Genomic DNA, 23,995 nt, shown 5'->3' on the forward strand with positions numbered 1-23,995 from the left:
TCATTGAGGTTGTTGTTTACTTGAGATGATATAATTGACAAGATATAACATTTTATTAGTTTCAAGTGTATAACATAATGATTCAATATAAGTATATATTACAAAATGCTCATCACAATAAGTCTAGTTAACATCCTTTACCACAAATACTTACAAATTTTTTTGTGATGAGAACTTTTAAGATCTACTCTCTTAGCAACGTTCAAATATACAGTACAGTATATGGCTTTTTAATTTGATATAGTCCCATTTGTTTATTTTTGCTTTTGTTGCCTTTGCTTTTGATGTCAAATCCAAAAACTCATCACCAAGACTGATGACAAGCTATTTACTGCCTATGATTTCTTCAAGGAGTTTCATGGTTCCAGGTCTTACATTTAAATCTTTGATCATCTTGAATTGATTTTTGTAAGCAGTCTAAGACAGTGGTCCAGTTTCATTCATTTGCATGTGGCTGTCCAGTTTTCCCAATATCATTTACTGAAGAGACTGTCCTTTCCTCATTGTATATTCCTGGCTCCTTTGCTGTAAGTTAACTGACCATTTATACATGAAGTCCCCTATTATTATAGTATTGCTTTCTATTTCTCCCTTCAGATCTGTTCATATTTGCTTTATGTATTTAGGTGCTCCAATGTTGGGTGCATAAATATTTACAGTTGTTATATCCTCTTGATGAATTGACCCCTTTATCATTACATAGTGAAATTCTTTGTCTCTTTTTTTAACTTTGAACTTTTCTTTTTATTGAGTTGATAATAGTTTACATCATTGTGAAATTTCAATTGTACATTAGTTCTTATCTGTCACCACAGAAGTTCTCCCTTTCACCCACTGTGCCCACCTCCTACTCCCTTTCCTCTAGTAACCACTGAACTATTTTCTTTGTCAGTATGTTTATTTATATTCCACATATGAGTAAAATCATATGGTGTTTGTCTTTTTCTGTCTGGCTTATTTTGCTTAGCATAATTCCTTCCAGGTCCATCCATGTTGTTTCAAATGGAATGATTTTGTCTTTTTTTATGGCTGAGTAGTATTCCATTGTATATATATACATCTTCTTTATCCAATTGTTGGTCAATGGGCACTTGGATTTTGAGGAATCTCCGTACTGTTTTCCGTAGTGGCTGCACCAGTTTGCATTCCCACCAGCAGTGTAAGAGGGTTTCCTTTTCTCCACACCCTCTCCAACATTTGTCTTTGTGATTATAGCCATTTTAACAGGTGTAAGGTGATATCTTAGGAGGTTTTGATTTGCATTTCCCTGGTGCTTAGTGATGTTGAACTCTTTTCATTTGTTTATTGGCCATCTGTATATCTTCTTTGGAAAAATATCTCTTCATATCCTCTCTCCATTTTTTGATCAGGATTTTTGTTTTTTTGTTGTTCAGTTGTGTGAGTTCCTTATATATTATGGAGATTAAGCCCTTGTCGGATATATGATTTGCAAATATTTTCTCCTAGTTGGTGGGTTGTCTTTTTGTTTTGATCCTAATTTCATTTGTCTTGCAGAAGCTCTTTAGTCTGATGAACTCCCACTTGTTTATTTTTTCTTTTGTTTCCGTTGTCTGAGAAGACATGGTATTCGAAAAGATCCTTTTAAGTTTGAGGTCAAAGAGAATACTACCTATATTATCTTCCAGGAGTTTTATGGTTTCAGGACTTATCTTCAAGTCTTTGATTCATTTTTAGTTTATTTTTGTGTACGGCATGAGATAATGTTCTACTTTCATTCTTTTGCATGTGGCTGTCCAGTTTTCCCAACACCATTTATTGAAGAGACTGTCTTTTCTTCATTGTACATTCTTGGCACCTTTGTCAAAGATTAGCTGTCCATAGATGTGTGCTTTTATTTCTGGGCTTTCAGTTCTGTTCCATTGATCTGTGTGTCTGTTTCTGTACCAGTACCATGCTGTTTTGATTAATTTACCTTTGTAGTACATTTTGAAGTCAGGGATTGTGATACCTCTAGCTTTGTTCATTTTTCTCAGTATTGCTTTAGCAATTCTTTGGGTCTTTGGTTGCCCATATTAATTTTACGATTCTTTGTTGTATTTCCTTGAAGAATGTCATTGGGATTCTGATTGGGATTGCATTGCATCTGTAGATTGCTCTGGGTAGACATTTCAACTATGTTTATTCTTCCAATCCATGTGCATGGAATCTCTTTCCATCTCTTTATGTCATCACCTATTTCTTTCAATAATGTCTTATAGTTTTCATTGTATAAGTGTTTCACCACCATGGTTAAATTTACTCATAGATACTTTATTCTTTTTGTTGCAATTGTAAATGGAATTGTATTCTTTTTTTTTTTTTTTTTGAGGAAGATTAGCCCTGAGCTAAGTGCTGTCAATCCTCCTCTTTTTGCTGAGGAAGACCGGCCCTGAGCTAACATCCATGCCCATCTTCCTCTACTTTATATGTGGGACGCCTACCACAGCCTGGCTTGCCAAGCGGTGCCATGTCCACAACCAGGATCTGAACTGGAGAATCCCGGGCCACTGAAGCAGAACATGTGCACTTAACCGCTGCGCCACCGGGACGGCCCCAACATTTTGGTTTTGATGTCACAGTTTACATCATTTTACCTTGTGTATCCATTAACAAATTATTATAGTTACAGTTATCCTTAATACTTTTGTCTTTTAACCTTCTTATTAAATTTATAAGTGATTTACCCGTCACTATTACATTAGAGTATTCTGAATTTAACTACATATTCACCTCACAAATTTTAATATGTTGTGTTTTCATTATCATTTATCTCAAAATAGTTCCTAATTTCCCTTTATTTCATCATTGATCCATGAGTTATTTAGGAGTGTGCTATTTAGTTTACAAATATTTGGGATTTTCCACACATCATTCTTTTATTAACTTCTAATTTAATTCTATTGTGGTCAGAAAACATACTTTGTATGACTTGAATCTGTTTAAATTTGAGACTTGTTTTAGGATCCAGAATATGATCTAACGTGGTAAATGCTCCACATACACTTGAAGAGAAGGTGCATTCAGTTTTTTTTCAGGCTGAGTGATCTCCAAATGTCAATTACATCAAGTAGGTTGATAGTGTTGTCTTCTACACTCTTAGTGATTTCCTGCTTACTTATTCTACCAATTATTGAGGAAAGGTTATTGAAATCTCCAGATTCAATTGTTAAATATAACTATAGATTTGTTCTGTTCCCTTTTCAGTTCTATCAGCTTTTGCTTCACGTATTTTTTATTTGTATGTTTAGATGCATAAATGTGTAGAATTACTAGGTTTCCTTGTTGAATTAAACTCTTTATCATTTTGAAATGACCTTTTTTATCTTTAGTAATATTCTCTGATCTTGACCTACTTTGTGTAATATTAATATAGCCACTCCAGATGTCTTTTGATTAGTGTTAGCATGGTATAGCTTTTTCCATCCTTTTACTTTTAACTTATCTGGGTCTTTATATCTAAAGTGTGTTCACTGGGGGCAGCATATCATTGAGTTTTGCATTTTTACCCAATCTGACAATCTCTGTGAGACTATTCAACTCTACCTGTCTTGTCCCTCTTTTCACCATGGCCTGGAAACTCTCTCCATGCAGTAGGCTGGAGTGACTATAGGGGTCACCTTGTTTATTTACTCTCTCTTAGAGATAACTGTACTTTGTTGACTGATGTACAATGTCTTAAAAAAATTGTTTTACACATTTTGCCCTTGTTATTGTTTTTTCACGTGGCAGGGTAAATCTGATTCCTGTAACTCCATCTTGGCTAGAAGTAGATGGTTACAGCTTCACTCTTAATGTTATAGCACCTGCAACCTTCTTCAAAGGAATGCTCTTCAGTTACTAGAGCCACTTCTCATGGAGAGCTGAAGATGTCTGAAGTTTACAAATCCTTGGAGTAGCCAGTAGCCAGCCACTGGTTCAGGAGTATGAAAGTCTAATTCCTTTGCCTCCAGGTGGGATAAACTCTTTCTTTGTAATTTATGCTCTGGAGCTCCCCTGGACCAGGCTGATGTTGAAATCATACCCTTGCTTTTCTTACTCTCCTTTCTGATCCTGCTTCCCTGCCTCCCTTACTGGTTTCATAGTGGAGCACATTTCTAATAAATCACTTGCACCTGAATCCACATCTCAATGTCAGCTTTTAGAGAACACAACCTAAAATCAGCTCACATTTTAAAACTGCTCTTCTGTAAAATGTCTCCTTGATTGGTTTATTTTGCTTTTCTCCCACATTTTTTTTTAATTGTTCACATGCTCAAAGGAACTTTAGAATAAAAGTGTTGAGCTGAATAGATATTTAGAATATATCCAACCAAACTCCCTCATTTAATAAATGAAGCAACTGAGGCTCAGGATGTTAAATAAATAAATAACCCATGTTTACATACCCTATGAGTAACAGAGGTAAGCTCAAATTCAGGTTTCCTGATTTGGGCTTATTCAGGTAAAACATGCTCTTAATTTCATAGTGATCAGGTTTTACTAGCTATTAGAAAGTATGTTGCAAACCCTTACTTATGAATATTGGCAGATATAAATGTTTGTGCAAACTTTTTCTTCAGGTGCAAGTTTGTACTTGTACCAGTTTGATTGCCTTCCTCATTTTATGATTTTGAACATTAATCCTTGTTGAAGGGTGAAGTGAACACCTGCATTTAAAAAAATCTTTTAAAATTAAATCTAATATCAAAACCCAATCATATTCACATCTTCTCCTTCTCTTCTCTTCTCTATCTCTCTTTCCTTCCCTCAGTCATAGGCAACGTGAATTTGAAGCAAAAATCAGAGAGTCTTCAATGACTTACTGGTATATGGTCACCCTAAATTGTGCTGTGATCTTGAGACCGGTGGCCATGTTGAACTTTAAGCAAAAAGAAGTGGGATTCTGAATTACATGTTTTCATCTTTCTTAATTTACTCTTATTTTGTAGCACATACTTCAGTAGTTTCTTAATTTTATTTTCTGTGGAACTTTATCTTCCAATTCCTGTTGACTTTATTTCTGATACCATGTTTTTACTTTCTTTTTCTTTTTTTTTTAAAGATTTTATTTTTTTCCTTTTTCTCCCCAAAGCCCCCCGCTACATAGTTGTATATTCTTCGTTGTGGGTCCTTCTAGTTGTGGCATGTGGGATGCTGCCTCAGCGTGGTTTGGTGAGCAGTGCCATGTCCGCACCCAGGATTCGAACCAATGAAACACTGGGCCACCTGCAGCAGAGCGCGCGAACTTAACCACTCGGCCACGGGGCCAGCCCTTCTAATATCTTTTTCATTCTCCAAAAGTTCCATTTTTAGATAGCCTTCTGTTCTTGTTTTATGCAATTAGTATCTTTTCTTATTTCTTTGAAGATATTAATATAATGGGGTTTTTAAAATTATTATTCTGCTCCCTATATTGACTATTTTCTGTAAGTTCTTTTTATCTTTTGGTTTCTTTTTTGTCTCTTTCATGTTAGATCTCTCTATACCTTAGAATAAGACATAAAAATGCTGATATGCAACTCTGCCTTCCTAGGAGGAATTTGTTTATTTATATTAGGATGATGTTGACTGGTATGCTTAACATTAGAGTAGGGTTTCCCATCTTTGGCACTATTGACGTTTAAGATAGGATAATTATTTTGGGGGGCAGGGAGGGGAGTAGGATATGCTGTCCTGTGCATTGTAGAATGGTCAGTAGCATCCCTGGCCCCTAGCTACTAGAGGTCAGTAGCACACCCTTCCCCTACCTCTCTCAGTTGTTTACAATCGAAAATTTCTCCAGACATTGTCAAATGGTCCCTAGGGCCAAAATCATCCCTGTTACTAACCACTGCACTAGGATAATGAGAGTTTTGAGAGTTTCTTGCAGAGAAACTCTCCAGTTTCCTGCTTTCTGAGTGAAGAGTATGAACCTGGTTACCAGCATTCAGAAGCCAAGCAGAGGAATGGACCTGGGCATCTCTCCATTCAATATAGAGATTTTATCTTAACCTCTGTGGAATAATGGTCTCTCAAAGATGTCCACATCCTAATCCCAGAAATCTTCGAATACGTTATGTTACATGGCAGAGGAGAATTAAGGTGGCAGAGGGGAATAAAGGTTGCAGCTGGAATTAAGGTTGATAATCGGCTGACTTTAAATGGGGAGATTATCCTGGATTGTACAGTTGGATTTAAATATGGAGGAGGAAGGCAGCAGACTCAGTGTCAAAATGATGCAACATGAGAAAGACTTAACTGGCCATTACTGGCTTTGAAGATGGAAAGGGGCCATGAGCCAAGAAATGCAGGCAGCCTCTAGAAGCCGGAAAAGACAAGAAAACAGATTCTCGTCTAGAACCTCCAGAAGGAGTTCAACCCTGCTGAGACCCTGACTTTAACCCAGTGAGGCCCATTTTGGACTACTGATCTCCAGAACTGTAAGATAATAAATTTGTGTCCTTTTAAACCACTAAGTTTGTGGTAATTTGTTACAGCAGCCATAGGAAACTAATATAATCTCATTGCTTTCAGTGTGGAACTTGACCGTTCACCCTCAGTCCTGCCTGGTATTCTCAAGTCCAGAACATCCTGGGACAATCTCTCCCAGCACGAATCAACAAGTCCTGCCTACTGTCTGCCAACATTGCAGAAGGGGCCGTCTCCAGGCCTCCGGGTTGGGGAATGGATCTAGGGAGCAAACTGCTTTTTAAGCAGATTTTCAACCAATCCTCCCATTTCAAGACTCCCTCCCAACTCCTCAAGTCTATATAGAGGCACCTTGTGCCTTCAATTCCTGAAGTTTTATAGGATTCGGCAGCAGAGATAGACTTGCTTTGATTATTGCAAGTACATTTCCTCTTTCCATGCTCTGCTAAATCAGACACCTCTCATCCTCGTTCCTTCTTCCAAAATTTACAGACATCTCTTGTCTGCTTCCTCTCATTCTTTTTGAGCCTTAAGATTTCATGCTGTTTTGGTTCTTTATTGTCATTTTAGTGGGACTTTAAGAAATAATGGAAATAAATACTCATGTTCAACTACCATGTTTAAATGTTTTATTTTTTAGCTGACATTTTATTGGGCCCTTATTGTGTACTAGATTTTTGGATAAAGCCTCACAGGAATTATATTATTTGAATCTAACACTGACTCTAAGGGGTAGGAACTATTACTTTCATCCACATTTTATAAATAAAACAAATGCTTGACTCAGGTGACAAAGCTAATATGGAACAGAAATGGGAAGGAACCCAAGTCTTTCTGACTCCCAAGACTGGTTTCCTAAACAGTTATGCAATTTTGTTAATTTTCACAAGTTTCACTCTAGAGCAGGGGTCAGCAAACTATGGCCCACTGGTTGAATCCAGCCTGTCACCTGTTTTATAAGATTTTATTGGAACATAGCCACACCCATTTATTGACTATTGTTTATATCTGCTTTTGTGCTACACGTTAGAGTTGAATAGTTGAAACAGAGACAATCTGGCCCATAGACCCTAAAATATTTACTCTCTGAACTTTTGTGGAAAAATTTGTTGACCTCTGCTCTAGGAAACAGCCTTATTACTAAGATTTGATGTTAGAGTACCCTCGGTACTTAAAACTTTCATTACTGTATCAAATCAAAGGCATTCTTTGTATTGTTCCCTCAACCTTTTGTTATCCTGCAGATAGTAATCTTTGGTCATGGCTGAAAAAGAAAAGTCACTAAACTAATCTCCTTTGTGAAGTCTTTCCCACACTCAGTCATATTTGCTCCTTTTTCTGTGCTCTTACCTAAATTATTATAATTACAGTATTTAATGCAGTTTGATTCACATAATAGTTATTAGTTGTGATTTTTGTGATTTCACTAGGATCTAGCAAGTGCTGGAGCTGAGTAGATATTTACTTAATAAGCATTGATTAAATACTTTCTAAGTGTCAGTGTCCTATACATTGGAGATACAAAAGTGAATATGGCAACTTTGGATTAATATGTATTCTATTTAATTACTTACAAAAATAGAAAAGTAGCTGAGCATGGAGGCTGGGCCTAGGCTCCCTGCAACAATTGTAGCAGAATCACCAGAAGCACTTGAGTAACATCCCAGACCTACTGAATCAGAATCTCTGGAGGGGAGGACCAGCAATCTGTGGGGTTTTTTGGTTTTTATGAGGAAGATTGGCCCTGAGCTAACATCTGTGCCCATCTTCCTCTATTTTGTATGTGGAATGCCACCACAGCACGGCTTGATGAGTAGTGCATAAGTCTGTACCTGGAATCTGGGCCTGCAAACCCCAGGGAGTGCGCGAACTTAACCACTATGCCAGCAGGCCAGCCCCCAGTAATCTGTGTTCTTAATCAGCACTTCAGACGATACTTCAGCAGGAAAGTTTGAGAATCACTGCATTAGGAGATAGGAAAGACTGTTTCTAAATGTGCAAGTATTATGAGAGACTAAGAACAAATCTCACATGGTCTCCCTTAATACAAACCAATTTCTGTCAAAATGCGATCTTGTGTCGCTCACTTCTTCCTTCCAAAAGATGACTAGATATGCGTAACTGGGAACTTGGACATGGCTCCCATCTCTTACTAAACTTGTCTTTTTCACCGTTGTAACCCTGTGCTTGGCATAGTTGCTGGCACACAGTAGATATCAATAATTTGTGTTCAACAGTTGAATATCCAAAGCAAAACCTCTCCTAGCTGTCCTAGTATATAGAAATAGGAGTTTTTCCAATTTTTGGCTGGAATGGTACGAGGATCATTTGAGTACAAGGAAGGTAACACACACAGGCAAATGTCTGATCAACTTATACCTTGTTTTCCTCCCTCTAGAAATGCTTCCTTCTAGCTCTCAGGGCCACTACCCTTGTGGGGAATATCAAGCTCCTCCGCAAGGCTAAGCTAGGCCAAGCAGAGACAAGTGGACTAGGGGAAAAGGGCAGGCATATGGATTCTTCTTTATTGTAGATACTCTCTTTCTAGAGGCTTTAGTCTGCAGAGAGCCTTGGAGTACCTTTTAAAAAGGATTACCTACCTCTGAGGATGATAGATCCTCAAATATATACAATGAGAGGTTTATAACAATGGACTCTTGCTATACCTGACACAGCTCTACCCCTCCCACTAGAACTCTGAATTATTTTGCTGGAGGCTACAACATTCTGAGCAGTTTGTTGGGAGTTGACAGAGGTGGGGATAACTCACCCGGTACAAGCTTAGCAGAGCTGAGCCGCTGCAGCTTGTTGGGCTAGCCTTTGATGCAGACTGGTTGGACGGGTTCTGGATCCACAGAAGAACCGGTTTGACTGGCCTGTTATGCCAACATATTCTGGTTTGATTCCATGTTCCACAGACGGTAGAAACCTGCCCAGCCAGTTAAATGAAAGGCATATTAGGTTATCCATTGCACACTGTATATAGCTCAGATGCCACAGAACTCTTCCAAACAGCAGTAGCGTCTAGCAAACTAGCATGGTCCAGAGTGGTGGCTTCCTCTGATTTACCGTTTAAGTGTATAGCTTCAGGGAGTGTCAGCAGTGAAACACTTCTGCTTTCGACCAAGAGCAGAGGTTTTCTAAATAAATTGAAGGGTAAGTTAATACATTTTTTTGTATTTCGCAATTTTTTATGCACTTTTGGAAGGTTCAATTAAGAAATGATGTTTAAGAAGTTATCTATTTTTAACATGACATATATTTACATTATGCCTTTTATGTAAAGCTGGTTAGATATTGTTTTATAATACTTGCATATATGTTCATTGATTTGTTTCGATAAAGGTTATTTGGAATATAGTACACTTTTGCTATATTTTATTGTAAGGTGGGCCTGGTTATAGTCATTAAGAAGCTGGGTTGAATAGTTTTGCTAAATATATTTCACCTATTAATGATTCATCTTAAACCATCTACTTTGATAATATACTATCATGTTTTACAGGATGTTGTTATATAGCAAAAATTTTATATGGTAAATCTAATTGTGGATAAAATAATAATGGCCTTTTTAAGGCATAAAGAAAAGTAGTCTTGGCCTGCTTGGTGATCCTAAGTACATTAGGGGAACAATTCACAGCAAGAATTGAGGAGTGGGAAAAACAAAGATTGTGGAATCTGGTAACTGATTAACTATTGGAGCTCAAAAGTACTTGCTGAGCTGAATAGAAAGGAATGAAGACAGGTTTTGTCATGCCTATTAGGTCTGAAAAACTTTTTAGGTTAAAGAATATTTGGATTTTCTTTTCATTTATATTATATTTTAAAATAATTCTTTTTCTTCTCTCTTTCTTTGATCTAATTAATTTATTTTAGTAGCTTGTGTCATTTAAAATGAAAGTTACCAATCCCTGTAGATTTATTTTGGCATACCAAACTACCCCCTTAGTTATTAACATTAGACTGAAGTAAATGCACACATCTTCTGGGCATTCAGTTTAGCATAACAGCTGATATATGAATTTCCCTAGGAATTAAAATACCTTTTTAAATAAATTTATACTGAATGTTTTCCTGCCCAGAACTACCTGTAGGCCATCTTACTATGACTGCTTTGAACAGCAAGATTGATGCATCCTTTTCCTTGTCCCTAGAGTCCGTGCTCAGACCCAAAGTCTATAAGTCTCTTTAGGATGTTGATGAAAAAAAAAATGTTCAGACGAGATTTCATTTTTTGCAGGGAAACCCTTTGGATACCTTTTAGTTCCACTCCAAGGCAATTCTGCATAAAACTTCTGATAATTTAGCTAAATTTCTAAAAAGCTGTGTAATGTTGAATCTGCAAAAGAAATGTGCTGATTCAGCAAATCAAAATTAATTTTATTCAGCATAAACTGTATTCTGACAATTTTGGGGGAATATGGATTGAAATTTTTGGTTGGTTGAATTTTTCTCTTTTCAATTAGTTTTCAGGCAAGATATAGACGTCAATAGCATATACTTTAGTGTTTCTGATAAATATACTATATACAGTAATCTAGAAAATTTAAACCATACTGTTTAAAATACAGGGCTTACTGTTTAAAGATAAACTTAATTTGGGATTCTAATTTATTTATTGAGCATTTTTTATGTTTATGGTTTTGAGGAAAGCTGTTTAGGAACTAGATACATATTTCATATAAAATCTATGGGTAAAATTTCAAGCCTAACTACATTTTGGAGAGAGATTCTAGAGTTTTCATTTACTAGGATTTTCAGTTTCAAATATATAGAAGTCTTATTAAATATGACCTTTATGCATTTTCCATAAATTGATTCCTTTATAATATTGATACCTTGTGATGTTTAGATTAAAATTAAGGATATATGAATTTCAATCAAATTAGGAGTCAAGTGTGTTTGTACATGTGAATCTGTGTGTGTGCATATACAGCCCTATATTATCTCAGAGGCCAGGTAAAAAGGTGTTTTCTCATTTAATAATCTTTTTATTCTTTAAGTTTAGTGGGGGATGCATTCCTCTGTCTTTATTCCTAGCCACAGTTTCACACAATGACTCTTTTTGTCAACAATGCTAGCTTTCTTAACAACTGTAACCTCTTTCCTTCCTGAATATCTTCATGTATTTCCTACCAAAAGCACTTAGAATCGTGATATTTAACTAGACTGATTCTTGAATAAAAACTTATGAATCCAACTCCTCATGTTTGAGTTGAATGAAAAGCCCAAAAATGTAGTTATATCACTACTTTACAATCCAATGGTAGAGCTGGGACCAGAACATCCCAGTTGCCTGAATACAAACTCAGGTTAATATTTTTTCAGTACCCTACATCAACTCTCCTGAATACTACATGAAATCTATGTTTTCTAAAGGATTTGCAAAAAGATAAAATTGTGTCGTATAGTTATGTTAAGTTTTTACTGAACTAAGAAATTATTTGCTTTTATATTTTATTCTATACCATTATTGCCCCCAAACTTTTTTGGCAGAGTGGCTGAATTTATGGGTTGCCATTGGTAATGAAGCTGACTACCCCCTCAAACTCTAATCTCGTAATGCCATCATGAAATTTTGTATCAAACTGATAAGAGTACTTTGCATTCCTTCATATTTTCCCAGATTTTCTGTGGACTCTGCTGTCATTTTCTGATGTAATATTGCTTTAAACTCTCAACTGTTCATTTTCTTAGTATGTATGTATATATGTATTTTTGTATTGTTTTAGTCACTCATATGGATATAGTTTAAGATTTGCCAGAGAAGTTAGTACTTCTAAAATTTGGTTAGAACTGACAGGAAAATTTCAATAAGATTATGGAGAACAGAATTTCAGGATTTAAAACCCATCTTAAAGGTGACAGAACCTGTTATTTAAGTGGTGAGCTCTTAATACAATGCTTTGCACACAAGTGTTCAAAAAATGCTTTAAATGTTTTTACCTTCAGGAATTCCAAGGAAGTGGCACTACAGAAAGCTTCAGAACAAAAAGCTTGACTATTTAAATTCAGATTCCTGGAACTAAATGTTAATTCTCCTAATCCCCTTATCTTTTCACAGGTAAAAGCCTACCTGAGGGATGCTTCTAAATTTGGTAAATTTAGTTAAGTCCATGTGGACTCTGGAAAATAATTACTTCCATTTGTTTCTTATCTTTACAATCAAGAGAAAAGGTAGTATATTGAAAAACATATGGGCTTTTGAGCCAAATTGAGATGGGTTTGAATACTGACTCTGCTACAAACTAGTTTACTTTGGGAATTACTTAATTCTCTGAGTTCTCTTTTCTCCATCTGTAAGTTAAGGAAACTAATATCATTCTCCAAGAGCTGTTGGAAGGATTAAATGACATATTGTGTGTAAAACACCTAGCACAGTTCCTAGAACACAGTAGGTGCAGCAAATGTCAATATACTTCCCACTCCTTTAGAATGTGTAATAAATTTCAACAAATAGCTTGAGTAAGAGAAGTCAAAGCTTAACTTAGAATATACATTTTATTTTTGTCAGAGAGATAAAAATTAAATCAGTAACTTGGAAAGCATTAAGATTTAATATTGGATAATATTTTAACCTTATTAAATTAAAAAGATTAGAAACCCATATAATCAAGTTCAATTAAAGAATCACTTCAAAGGAGGCTTTGTTAAATGTATTTTGAGAGCAATATACCAAGGTGATTAAAATGTTTAAACAGTTTAAAAAAATTCAAATTTCAATCATCTATACCAAAGGAAGGAACTGTGACATAGATAAGCCAAGTTATACCTTACTGTGCCTGATATCTGAGTTTTCAAAGGCATTTTATATCTATTATTTCATATGACATCAGATTAGTTGGCCAATGCTCTAAGGATTGTGCTCTTTCTACTACCAATTGAATTACTTCTTCAGGGCTCTAGAATGTGTTTTTTCCTACAAAATATTCTCTTCCAAATTAAATTTATTGTAGGTCAATATTAAATTATATTGCACTCTCTTGATAGTAAATAATGACAAGGAGAGTAAGTCCAAAATGTGTTGAATGTAAGAAGTAAGATTGAATAGGATTTAACATTTTCTAAAAATAATATTGAATTAGCTCAGACTGATAAATTGATTAGGAGACAGAGGCAATGAGCAAAGTTCACAAGTGAGATATTTATGAAATGTATGCCATTGGTCAGGAGGTAGTTCAGAATAATGTGACAAAACATTCTAAGAGCTTGCCTAACTAAACTTGGGTCAGTTGACACATCTTCCAATGTGTGAATTAAGAACAGGAAATAGTTTATAACCTGATATTAGAACCAAAAAATAGATCCACTTATAACACAAACTGATCTTACTGAGCTCTTGCAATCAACTTTAACTTCCTAAAAGATGTTTAACTGCTATCTATACAAATAAGCTTTATGCTGATACTGTGATTTGAAATGTATATTCACAGTAAACGAATTTTGTTTTTCTCAAAGTGAAAAGCTTGTATGTAAATGGCATACCTAAAGACAAAATACCACTTCACCAATTTAGCCTATTAATTATTCTTATTAAAACTATTTTATTAGATACTTAAGCAATTTAGCTTTATGTGACTAGTCATTAAATTAGTATTTAATTTGCATTTATTTTCATACATTTAGAGTAGATATTACAATAAACAACTGAAAAGAAGGCAGGGAGTAACATAAATTTAAAATATATTTTTAAAACATTTCTATATAAATAGATAATTTGGATAATTCAGGACCAACAACCAAACTTGCTATGCTTCAAAAACTAACCAGGAAATAGAAAATGTTATAGCTCATTGTGTTAAAGACATATAACCTTGAAAGTAATCAGAACACTATTATCTTAGAAGTTACATATTACCGACAAAGTGAAAATGTAACTTGCGTAACAAATTTTTAGTTTCAAAGTTCTATTTTAAGTTTATTCCCTTAAAGGTTCTTTTTTTTTTTTGAGGAAGATTAGCCCTGAGCTAACTACTGCCAATCCTCCTCTTTTTGCTGAGGAAGACTTGCCCTGAGCTAACATCCATGCTCATATTCCTCTACTTTATATGTGGGATGCCTACCGCAGCATGGCTTTTGCCAAGCGGTGCCATGTCTGCACTTGAGGTCTGAACCAGCGAACCCGGGGCTGCCAAGAAGCGGAACGTGGGCACTTAACTGCTGCGCCACCGGGCCAGCCCCTCCCTTAAAGGTTCTTTGCCTATCATTTTTGCAATGATTTGGATTAGGAAAGAGAAACACTTCCTTCCAAGAGGGAAACGTTTTATTTATTTATTTTTATTTTGGTGAGGAAGATTGGCCCTGAGCTAACATCTGTTGCCAATCTTCTTCTTTGTGCTTGAGGAAGACTTGCTGAGCTAACATCTGTGCCTTTCTCTATTTTATGTGGATGCTGCCACAGCATGGCTTGACAAGCAGTGCTAGGTCTGCGCCCGGGATGTGAACCTGTGAACCCCAGGGCATGCGCAAACTTAACCACTATGCCACTTGGGCTGGCCCCTAAAACATTTTAAATCTAATGAATTTCTGAATTTATCTTGAAACATTAAGAAATACAGATTGATAACTTTACATAGCTTGCAGTACAATATTTACGGACGTGGAGAAATACTATAGAATTCTGTGTTGAGGTCTTCTATAAAAAAAATTACACTTAACGTATACAGGTCTAAATTTGGAGGGCAAGGGTCTACTAACTGAAAGTAGATGAAATACAGTCTGAGATGGAAGGATCATTCACATTTCTGAAAATATTAATATTGTAATCAATATTCAATAATATAATAAGAACTGAATGGTAAATACCATCTACATAGCATTTTAGTGAGCTGTTAAATGCCACTCTAGTCACTTTCCAAGCTATTGTACAACAAAATTTAAAACAAATACATGTTGCTCAGGAACAAGCATACTGTTTTTTAACTATAATATAGAACTAACCACTGGAACGTGGCTACAGGCCACTGGAACTGGGTTACACTGAAGCCTGGCTATAGGCCATTCAGCAAGAAAAGTTGTTCAGTCCATTCCAGCATGACAATACCAGTCTTTTTTTCCCACAGTTTTACTTGTTAAGATGTGTTTACTTCTTTGAGATGAATGACATGTTGTTCTAGTTCTACCAGTAAGTATAAATTAAACATGTCTAGCATAAATTAAATTCTTAGCAGTTCCTTGTTACCATTAACAAACCACATGTTAATACTAATGTTAAAGCCAAGTAAGCACTATCAAATCAAATTTCTAGAAAAGAAGAGCACGGTGATGCTGAAATTAAAATTGGGATATCTTTTTAATCTGAATTCCCTGGCTGTGGTTTGTTCACTTAGTTTATTAGAACATGTGATTAATGGTGCCATGATACTAATTCAGTTCCTGTGGAGTCAGTTAGCTTTAATTTATTTTGTAGTCACGGGTTATACCCAGCAGTATTACCACTGTAATAAAGCAGCAATGTTTCTCGAAGTGTGGTCTGTGGACCATCTCATTCACCTGGGGTATGCCTATCAAAAAGGCATATTGCTGGGGCTGGCCCCGTGGCCGAGTGGTTAAGTTCGCGCGCTCTGCTGCAGGCGGCCCAGTGCTTCGTTGGTTCGAATCCTGGGCGCGGACATGGCACTGCTCATCAGACCACGCTGAGGCAGCGTCCCATATGCCACAACTAGAAGAACCCACAACGAAGAATACACAACTATGTACCGGGGGGGCTTTGGGGAGAAAAAGGAAAAAATAAAATCTTTAAAAAAAATAAAAAAAAAATGCATATTGCTGACCTCCATTCTAGACATACCACGTTAGAATCTCTAGTGGGTAGATACTATGAATCTACATATTTATATATTTTCTAGATTATTCTAATGTCTAATAAAGTTTGAGAAGCAGAAGAAAAGATTCTCTTGCTTATAAGAGAACCATTATCACTATCAAAAAATAGCTTCAAATGCACATGGTTCAACCAATCTTGGGTCAGCATTAACATCCTTACAAATTACTGCATACAATTAATTTGACTGTCCCATCCATGAATGCCAACCTTCAAAAGTTAAATTTTCCATTAATAACTTTAAAATAGTGAAATGAAAATCTTACGTTTAACCTTTATCTCTTAAGTTGGGTTCTCTGTGGAAAGTAGAGCCTGTGTCCTCCAGATTATGCGTAAGTTCTTTATTTGGGAATTCATCCTAGGAACAGGAGTGGGGAATTAGGAGAAGAAAATGGAAAGGGAGGGAAAGCCAATACAAGAGTGCATCCTGGAGCTCATCCCCCACTATGGGCAAAGTCAGCTCAATCCCAGTATCTTCTTAGGAGTCAGCAAGCTCCTTCAGAATTGCCTGCGAGATGTGAGAGGAGCACTCATTCACCAGTTCTGCCTTTCGTCATTTACGGGTTGCCACATAGGTTGTGAATTTCCTCACACTTTCAGGTTGTGCTCCTGTTTCCAAAGGTTGTAGAGAAGCTCCCAGGTCAGAAAGTCAAGTGAGGGGCTGTCAGGTTTCACCGGCATGAATCTGGCTGTCACTACAAAGGCTGGAGCAAGCGGGGCCCAAGAGGTATCCAGTAGATCACTATTAGAAGACAAACATGGTGAAACTGCTTTTTCCTTAGTTTACCAACATAATTTTAAGTAATACATTATACAACTAAAATGGATTTTCTGAGAAATGAGTACAGCAATTTCAAACAGAAAGTGAGGAACTTTAGCTTATTTTTGTCTGATGTATTTGATCCATTCCCACAAAACCTGAGAGGCACTGACACTTGATCTTCTGTGAGAAAGGTATTTTCTAATAAACTACATTTCATTTCCTGAATTTGGTTGCCAATTTTTAAAGGGCCAAACAGCAGCAAAATGAACAGTTAGTGTGTATTCTGTAAATACTTTTATTTACAGCACTGATCCAAAGACTTTATTGTTCAAGTTTACATTGGTAAAATTATAGTAAAAAGAGACTGAATACTTTGAACCCTCAAGTAACACTTCTCACTATAGTGAAACACAGAATTTTGAATAGTACAAGTTTGTCTTGGACTGTGTCCAAGGGGGTCTAGTTACAAGAACTAATTCATTATAACGTATAATGTGATCCTGGAGCAGCTCTGAAGAATATGCTAGATGGAGGCTCTAGTCAAGTAGATTAAAAATAGAATAGCCACTTCTGTGCTTTAATTAAGTAAATATCATATTTGTTTGCATAATGATAGAAACTTAGTTTAGAGAAAACAAGGAAAAAATAGGTACAAATTAAAAAATCTGATTAAAAATATATCATCTTTTCATTTAACTTGAATTATATTAGAATAATTATCTGAGTTTAAAAAGCAACTCTTAGAAGGAGGTTAAATAAGCTAATGAATTGATAAGGATGAAATAGGGAAATTGGATTAAAGAGGGCTTAAAAATAAAAAAAAGTGGGGACACACACTGCTGAACAAAGCCCAATAATAATAGATCCTATTTTCAAAAGGAGTTATCAAATATACTCAGATCTTCACTAAACTAGTGCAGATCACAATCAACTTGATACCAACACTCCCTTTCTTGGACTTGAAGCTGAGTAGATCATAAATCTCTGTTAAATAAATTTCTTACAACCACCAATTTCTAAAATAAATGAAAAAATAAGTTTGTTCTTTCTATACAATTCTGTAGTTGGGCTAGAGGATTTGTAAAGCCCCTTGGAATGTTACAGAAATAACAACAATATAATGCTATTACCTGACATTTTAAATTTATGTCAATCAAATAAGATACGTAAAAGAACTTAACAAATTGTAATTTAATCCCTTCTATAATTATAAATCTCAACAATTAGCAATTCAACAATTTCATTATAATTATTAACTTTAGCAATTGAAGAGATCTCTCTGATTAGCTGTAGCTCTTAAATCTATTTACTATTAACAAGTTTCTTATACTATTTGAATATATATCTAATCATTCAGTCCTATCAACAATCGTGTGAAATACCCAAGGTATATATTATTATCTTCATATCACTGATAAACAACTGAGGCACAAAGAAGTTGAATTACTTACTCAACAGGATTATAATTAAAAATTAGAATTCATTTAACAAATTAGGTAGAGCTGCTACTGATTTCCCACTATCAACCTATACAGATACATTACTATATACCTACAGTGTCCAGAATTCACAGTGATTCCCCCCAGCAGAACCTTTGCACATGCCTGGAAAGGCTTCTACTTTTTTGCTCCCAATAGGCAAGCTGCTTCAAACTTCTATGAAGTCTTCTTCAAAAAATTTCACATATATTATTTCATTCTGACAGCAACCCTGGGCACAGTAAGTATGAGTATTCTCATTTTTCAGTTGGGAAAATAAGACTTGTCTAGGAATCATGCAGATAATCAGAGACAGGGCCAGAGCTTAAACCCTGGCCCTGGCTCCCAGTTTAAGACCTGCGTAGTACCACAGGCTGGGAATATGGCTATATGCCATCAATGATTATATAAGATGGCCACAATCTTTTGGAGCACTACCTTCTCTGGTCCTTTCTGAGATTACAATATAATGCAAGGCCCTTCAATATATTTAGTTTTAAACTTACATTAAGAATCCACCATTCTGAGAAAACAAGTATAACACTTTTGCTAGCTCCATTAGAAGTTAATTTATATTCATCTCTCAAATGTCTACACCTATTGTAAGGCAAGTAAAAGAGCATATGTGCCATAATAACTAAGAAATACAATTATTAATGCAAAAAGGTTGAAAAAATGAACTGAGATTGGTCCATATAATAGGCACTTCACTCCAATGCTGACAGAGGGAGCCCAGTTTATTTTCCTCTTCTCAATTGTGAGACTTAAATCGCTGTCAAATTTAAAAGTCCTTTTAGTAACCTCATATAACGTAAAGCTTTCTGAAGTAAATAGGAAAATGTACTGGGACTACAAATTAGCCTTTAGGTAATAACTTTTTATCAAAATTCAGAAACTTTGGTTATTTTATCAAAAACATTTTTTAAATTAAAAAATAAAGCATAGAATAAGTTTTATATAGTCTATTATTCAAAAATAGCATGGTGTACTGAAAAGAGCATAGATATAGGATTTATAACCAGGAGACCGAGTTTGGAGTCTTCGGTCAACTTACCTACTAGTTTGTACATATAATGCGAGTCACACCACCTAATTTCTTACCCTCTGTGAAAAGATGAAAAGTGTACCTGTTCTACCTTTATGACAGTTACTTCTACGTTGAAATAGAGAATACTTACATCCAAAGAAGGAAAAGTACTTTGTATCTTACCATTGCTAATTGTTCTTGAATCCATTTTCTATTAATATTAAATCAGTTCTCGACTCATAGGAATTTTAGAGAACAATTTACCAAAAAATGCAGTTCTTTTATGACTTATCTATACCACAATATTCTTTAAAAATAGTTTAGATAGGGCTGTACATGGCTGAGGAGGAAATATTCCTGAGTACAAAAGGTCATTTAAATCTTCCCTTTTTGGAGCTGGCCCTGTGGCCTAGTGGTTAAGTTTGGCATTCAGCATGTTCCACTTTGGTGGCCCAGGTTTGGTTCCAGGGTGCGGACCTACACCACATCCTTTCTTATTAGTTTACATTTCAAATTCCTTAAAGCCTCTGACCATATGATTTTATCATCCAAATCAGGACATTTTTGAGAGGAAATAGGAGCACTATTAATAATTAAGCCAGAATAATAGATGTTAACCAGACCTGTTGCTGGTAGGCCAGGGCATACGGTCACTTTATACAAGAAGTGTACTAGATTTGAGAAGAGGAAGTCTATCTGTGTCAGTTTTAGTATCCTAAATAGTTCACAAAAACAAATTGTCACCAATGCTTCAGTTAATAGAATCCAAGCGTCAGTGACTTGTTCCTACAATTAACCCTTCATAATATTTTCCATTTACATTACTGTAAATAAATATTGTTCCCACAGCTTCCATCATGGTGGCACTATACATATGTACATAGGACAATGAAGTATATACTATATTTACTGGATAAAAAGGTAAAGATTAGTTTTTCAAGACTCCCAAAACAAAATCCACTTTTCTACTCTACAGTCTTAGTGATCACTCTTAAATTCTTTTATCATCTCTACAGCAGTTAAGCTCAGAGTTTCTTATAAACGCCAGTAAAAGACAAGGCATAAGGCCCTAACTATCTAGCAAAATTCCGTCATAAACCTATGTGCATAGGTAAGAAATACTGCCTAAGCAGCCAATGTACTATAAATGATTGACCTGGAAGAAAAAGATGCCCCTTTTCATCAATAATAAATCATTTTGCAATAACAGATTATTAACATTCTTGATCAGCCCACCATCATTTAAACCTAGTCAACTAGGCAAGTATATGGTAACTAGATAGGAATCTTTATCAAGCATAAACAGAGAGTTCCTAAATTGGGCAAATTATATATCTAATAAAACTTTGCCCATTACTGATGTGAAATGAAGTAGCTAAGTGAATGATATTTAAACACACAAACAAAAAACTACTTTAATAGTTTATAAAGGGAAATGAAGAAGGTATATGTAGCCATAGTAAAAATTAAAATAAAGCTTCTTTATCTAAATTGGAAGTTGGCCAGACTATACGAGGCTAATTTTTCTAATTGAAAAACAATGAATAATCTTTAATGTCTGTTATAAGCACTTTAATGACCACCTAAGACTGTCAAAATAAAAACTGATATGACACCCTCCATGAATATTAAATATATCTTTTAAAGCAATTATAAAACTGCTCAACATAACTGGAATCTTGGCATCATCAACTCATACCATAAACAAAACATTTTGGCACTTGGGGCAAGATCACTAATTGATGTATATTCCTGCCCCCAAACAACACTTACTAATTACTGTAAACAACTTAAAAAATTAAATCAAGTGTTCAAGTTGACATAAATGTTGACAGTTGACACAATTTTCTTTTGTGTTAAAGTTTCTCCTCCCTCTTATCTCTCAAACAGCCTTTTGTCTTATTCTTAAAATAGTTCTGACTGTAAGTATACAGCTCATGCCAGTTTACTAGTATTGTGTGTTAATATTAGAGGTGCCGGATAATACTGTGTAAATAATCATAATGAGCCTAATCATTTACTTTTAAATTTTTGCCTGGGGATAGAGGCCCTCAGTCTGGTGGGGAGGGCAATGGGTTGATGTGGGGAGTGGGAGAGAGGTGGGAAATGCACAGCACAAAGCAGAAATAGCCTTAGATGAGGAATCAGATTTCGGTGTCCTAGTCCCAGCTCCATCCTGGTTCTTCAGGTAAATCATGTAACCTCATTTGTTCATTCAACACTCATTGTTCATCATACATGCTAGGCCTGTGCTGTCCAATACAGTAGCCACTAGCCACATGTAGCTTTGAGCACCTAAAATGGAGTTAATCCAAATTTTGAGATATGCTGTAAAGGTAAAATACACATCAGATTTTGAAGACTCAGTATGAAGAAAAAGAACAATAAGAAGTCTCATTAGTAAATTTTTATATTGATTACATGTTGAAATGATAATATTTTATATAAATTGGGTTAAATAAAATGTATTAAATTTATTTCACCTGTTTCTTTTTACTTTTTTAATGTGGCTACTAGAAAATTTTAAATTATATATGTGGCTTTATCGGATACTGCTGTGCTAAGACTCTGTAGTAAGAACTTGAAATACTGGGAAGAATAAAGACAGCACAATCTCTGCTTTCAAGGAAGCCCCCACAGCCTAGTTCAGGAAGATAAAAGATATAAAAATAATTACAATATAATGGTGTTAAATGCAGTGATAAAGATACATATAAACGGGTATGGGAGAATGGGGAGTGCTATTTGCGGAAGAGGGTAGGAAGGAGGGGTGAAGAGAGACTGTTAGGTCAGTCTCCTGGAAGCAGCACTACCTCAGCTGAGTCTTAAAGGATAAGCAAAAAGGTGAAATATAAAGGATCTGGGTGGAGGTAATTCCAAGAGAAGAGAACTGAATGAGCCAATACAAAGAAATAGCAAAGGGGAGGAGGGAGGAACAAAATCCTGTTTTAGAGGGAAAGGGTGAGGTGGAGGGTTGAGAGTGTGCAAGGCTAAGAAGGGCTTCAGTGACACTCTAAAGGGACTGAATTTTAACCTTCAGGCAATGGAGAGCCACAGAAGAGTTTTAAGCAAGGGAGTGTCAGGATCAGAAGTAATGGTTTAGAACTCTGGCAGCTGTGCGGCAACTGTATTACAGTGAGCAAGACAGGAAGCAAGGAGGCTGGAGTCTAGGTAAGAAATATCAGGGCTTAAACTAGGGCAGTAAGAGGGAGGATGGAAAGAAAAGCACTGATTCAAAACCTAGCTTAGGAAGTAACATCAGTAGAATACAGTGGCTGACTTGTCCTGACTCCAAGGAAAGGAGTTTGATTTTATTCTATTAGGTGATGGGAAGACCCTGGAACGTTTTGAGCAGGGGAACATCATGTTCTGATTTAGGTTTTAAAGGATCACTTTGGCTGCTTTTGGAGAATACACTGTAAGGGGAAAAGAGCAGAAGTAGAAAGATTATTATTATTATTATTTTTTTAAAGATTTTATTTTTTTTCCTTTTTCTCCCCAAAGCCCCCCAGTACGTAGTTGTATATTCTTCGTTGTGGGTCCTTCTAGTTGTGGCATGTGGGACGCTGCCTCAGCGTGGTTTGATGAGCAGTGCCATGTCCGCGCCCAGGATTCGAACCAACGAAACACTGGGCCGCCTGCAGCGGAGCGCGCGAACTTAACCACTCGGCCACGGGGCCAGCCCCAGAAAGATTATTTTTTTAAAAAAACAAAAACGGAGGCTATTGCTGCAGAAGAGATTTGAGATGATGATGGCTTAGCCCAGTATGGATGCACAAGAGGTGGTAAGAAGCAACTGGAGTCGGGTTGCCTTTTTACCTGCAAAATGGTATTGCCTCATTCACAGGGTTGAGAAAGGAAAAGGGAAGTTCAGGAAGATCACACCTGTTGAGCCCAATTGTCTTGTTTAACCAGGAGGCTGGGGTGTCTGCTGAGAGTAAGAATACTATCTGGAAGCTTGAGGAAAACAGTGAAGGTTTAGAAGACAGCAAAGGAAACAGAAGGAGCTGAGCAAAGGCTATTTTAAGGATTAATCAATGCCCTACATGAGGTGTGAACTCAAGTAATTTTAGTAGTATCAGTCTAACCTGTTATGTGATTATTCTCTTCACAACCCTCAGCTATCTGGCTGTAGAAGTTAAGCAGACTGCAGAATCAACAAAGAGTTTCAGTTGCAAAATGACTTGAGTTAGATGATTTTAAAATCTACATAGTTCCAAAATTCTACAGTTCTAAGAATCATAGAGTTTTTACGGCTACCTCACAATTTTCTTATTGTGGTTAGAAGTCCATAATGTAAAATTTACCACTTTAACCATTTCACCACACAATTTTTAAATTGAGCATCCTAACCAGGGGCCTCCAGCGGGTTATAGGTATGCTGCAACATCCAAATTCCAGCCCTCAAGGTGGCAGCACTGGGCATGGGGTGGTTGGAGTCAACTTCTGTTGCCTCTGGATGGAAGCAGCCTCATCTTTTTATCATAATACGTAATATGAGTATTCATTTTCTAAGT

The 23,995-nt window shown here is 36.0% G+C and overlaps 1 protein-coding gene across 2 annotated transcripts in view; it reads left to right on the forward strand.

Annotated features, from left to right (window-relative positions):
- The first annotated feature begins 9,307 nt into the window (after positions 1–9,307).
- The window catches only part of RBBP8 (RB binding protein 8, endonuclease), a 103,753-nt gene continuing 89,065 nt past the window's right edge, over positions 9,308–23,995 (forward strand). For both annotated transcript variants that reach the window (XM_014837284.3, XM_070513397.1), the window contains exon 1: positions 9,308–9,543. The gene's annotated coding sequence lies outside the window, so the exon portion shown is untranslated. The remainder of the gene's footprint in view (positions 9,544–23,995) is intronic.

This window comes from Equus asinus, chromosome 7, assembly GCF_041296235.1.
Source record: "Equus asinus isolate D_3611 breed Donkey chromosome 7, EquAss-T2T_v2, whole genome shotgun sequence".
NCBI lineage: Eukaryota > Metazoa > Chordata > Mammalia > Perissodactyla > Equidae > Equus > Equus asinus.